General features: G+C 43.4%; 1 pseudogene; it reads right to left on the reverse strand.

Annotated features, from left to right (window-relative positions):
* Window positions 1-2,194: 2,194 nt before the first annotated feature.
* LOC146445721 (large subunit ribosomal RNA) lies at window positions 2,195-3,421 on the reverse strand (annotated as a pseudogene; the record flags this gene model as incomplete).

Raw genomic sequence — 3,421 nt, forward strand, 5'->3', positions numbered from 1 at the left:
CCACTACAGTGACAATGCTTTCGGGCATCATCTTTTCCCTCCTTCGAAAGGAAAGCTACAAGCCCAACTTTCCTTGCCCGTTAGTCAATTCTGCCCTCTATTTCTCCGCCTTGCCGCCGTGGAACATAAGGGACAGGGTTTACTAGCCAGCTCCTCTCGGAACCTTTGCGACCAACCTGCCCACACTATAACCCCCAAACGCTAATAAGGAGACTGCATGATATGGTAGACAGAAAATAAAAACGCGAAAAAAATGAAATTTTGAAAATCGAACCCACAACCAGCCAAATCGTTTGTAAGTCATGCCAAATGACTGGTGACATCTTAAAAACCCATTGAAGCCACAACATCCCATAATTTCACGCTTTTAAAGATTTGTCACTATACGCACTGTAAGTACCTCACTAATTCTCACCTCAGATTTTACGGGAACATGTTCAAATTTTAACACGCCTCTCAGCACGACCAATTACATTAAAATTCATCGCAAAAGTCAGAATTCTCCAATTTTTGAAAAATTCACTATATTCACTGTAAGTACCTCGCTAGACAGTGGAGACCTCAGATTTTACGGGAACATGATCAACTTTCGACACACCTCTCAGCACGAGCAGTTACATAGAAATCCATCAGGAAAGTCGTGCTGTGAAGAGGTCTTTCGACTAAGAAAAATGGTGGTGTGAGGAGGAGTCACCTAAATCAGAGAAAAATACTCTTATAGGAGACTGCTACGAAAGACATTTCTGAGTCCACTGGCCCTAGTCCCCTAATAAGTGTATTTCTGTTTGTTTTAAGAAGGTCCTCCTGACATCACCAATCTTCTGTCTTCAATCCTAACCCCAACGTTAACCCTAACGCTAACCCTAACCCTACCTCCCTCAGGGGCAGTTCTATGGTTATGATCCCACGGTAGGCAGAAAAACTATCCCAATCTAGGTTTTCTTGTATGCTGACTCCATTTTAAATGCTTTTACTTGAGTCTGACAAAGGCAAAGCCAAATACTCACCCCTATATGGACGGGGAAGCAAAGTGCGGATTTTGGTAGGTCGGCATTTTCAATCAGGAATGTTGCCATTCGAAAGAGCGTCCAAAAAAACTTGGTTGGGACACATTTATTTTAGAAATTAGCGACCTAACCAGAAGTGCACTTTTTGGTGGGCCTACCCTACCCCCCTCAGGAGCAGTTCTATGGTTATAATACCACGGAAGGCACAAAACCTATCCCAAACTAGGTTTTCTTGTATGCTGATTCCATTTTCAATGTGTTTCCTTGACTCTGACGAAAGCAAAGCCAAATACTCACCCCTATATGGACGGGGAAGCAAAGTGCGGATTTTGGTAGGTCGGCATTTTCAATCAGGAATGTTGCCATTCGAAAGAGCGTCCAAAAAAACTTGGTTGGGACACATTTATTTTAGAAATTAGCGACCTAACCAGAAGTGCACTTTTTGGTGGGCCTACCCTACCCCCCTCAGGAGCAGTTCTATGGTTATAATACCACGGAAGGCACAAAACCTATCCCAAACTAGGTTTTCTTGTATGCTGATTCCATTTTCAATGTGTTTCCTTGACTCTGACGGAAGCAAAGTCAAATACTCACCTCTATATGGACGGGGAAGCAAAGTGCGGATTTTGGTAGGTCGCCATTTTCAATCGGGAATGTTGCCATTCGAAAGAGCGTCTAAAAGAACTTGGCTGGAACACATTTTTGCTATAAATTGTTGACCTAAGTATATAAGCAAGTATATAAGCAAATACTCGTTACATAGCATAAATAGCCTCTAAACACCCGAAAAACCTCTCCAAATATCATTTAAACCTTTTTCCTAACCCTAACACTTACCCTAACCCTAACCCTAACCCCATTTCAAACCCTAATTCTAAGTCAGAGGTCCTCCTCACACCACCAATTTTTTTGGTAGGTCAAAAGACCTCCCCACACCACAGAATTTTCGAAGTCGAGGTCCTTCTCATACCAAACAATTTTTCTAAGAGTTTTTCTAAAAATTTTGAGGACTTTTCACTTAGAAAAGAATTGGGTTTTGTGGTGGACCTTTCAGTTACAAAATATTAAATTGTGTGAGGAGGACTTTTGACTTTGAAAATATTTTGTGGTGTGAGGAGGACCTTTGACTTAAAAAATATTTCATGGTGTGAGGAGGACTTTTGACCTTGTCAAAAAAAAGATGTGATACAAATCTTAGAACAAAGGCTTAATCTCAGAAGATCGTAGCAACAAGGCTACTCTACAACTTACAATACCCCGTTCTTTATTTAAGTCGTCTGCAAAGGATTTATCTCCAGAAACGTTAGAATTTGCTAGCGGCAGTGCCTTGGGAGCTTTTGTCCCCCTTGGCACTTTGGGACGCATGAGGGCCGAAACCCTCTATTCTGGTTCGCCTAAAGTTCTCTGGAGGTAATCATCGTTGCTTTCTAGCACGGATTCTGACTTAGAGGCGTTCAGTCATAATCCAACAGATGGTAGCTTCGCACCATTGTCTTTTCAGGCAAGTGCAAATGCCAATTGTCTGAATCTGCGGTTCCTCTCGTACTGAGCAGAATTACTATTGCAACAACACTTCATCAGTAGGGTAAAACTAACCTGTCTCACGACGGTCTAAACCCAGCTCACGTTCCCTATTGGTGGGTGAACAATCCATCACTTGGCGAATTCTGCTTCGCAATGATAGGAAGAGCCGACATCGAAGGATCAAAAAGCAACGTCGCTATGAACGCTTGGCTGCCACAAGCCAGTTATCCCTGTGGTAACTTTTCTGACACCTCTAGCTTAAAACTCCTAAAGACTAAAGGATCGATAGGCCATGCTTTCACAGTTTGTATTCGTACTGAAAATCAAAATCAAGTGAGCTTTTACCCTTTTGTTCTACATGAGATTTCTGTTCTCATTGAGCTCACCTTAGGACACCTGCGTTATCATTTGACAGATGTGCCGCCCCAGCCAAACTCCCAACCTGACGGTGTCTTGGACGAGGATCCGCCCGTCCGAAGACGGGCGTTAAGTCCAGAACGTGGACCTTGCGGTCCGCCTCCGCTCCATCCAATAAGTAAAAAAACGATAAGAGTAGTGGTATTTCACCGGCGCATTGCTGCTCCCACTTATTCTACACCTCTCATGTCTTTTCACAAGGTCAGACTAGAGTCAAGCTCAACAGGGTCTTCTTTCCCCGCTGATTATGCAAAGTCCGTTCCCTTTGCTGCGGTTTCGCTAGATAGTAGATAGGGACAGTGGGAATCTCGTTAATCCATTCATGCGCGTCACAATTAGATGACGAGGCATTTGGCTACCTTAAGAGAGTCATAGTTACTCCCGCCGTTACCCGCGCTTGGTTGAATTTCTTCACTTTGACATTCAGAGCACTGGGCAGAAATCACATTGCGTCAACACCGTTTCCGGCCATC

The sequence above is a fragment of the Pavona decussata genome, unplaced genomic scaffold, assembly GCF_977016875.1.
Source record: "Pavona decussata unplaced genomic scaffold, jaPavDecu1.1 SCAFFOLD_3999, whole genome shotgun sequence".
In the NCBI taxonomy this organism is placed as follows: domain Eukaryota; kingdom Metazoa; phylum Cnidaria; class Anthozoa; order Scleractinia; family Agariciidae; genus Pavona; species Pavona decussata.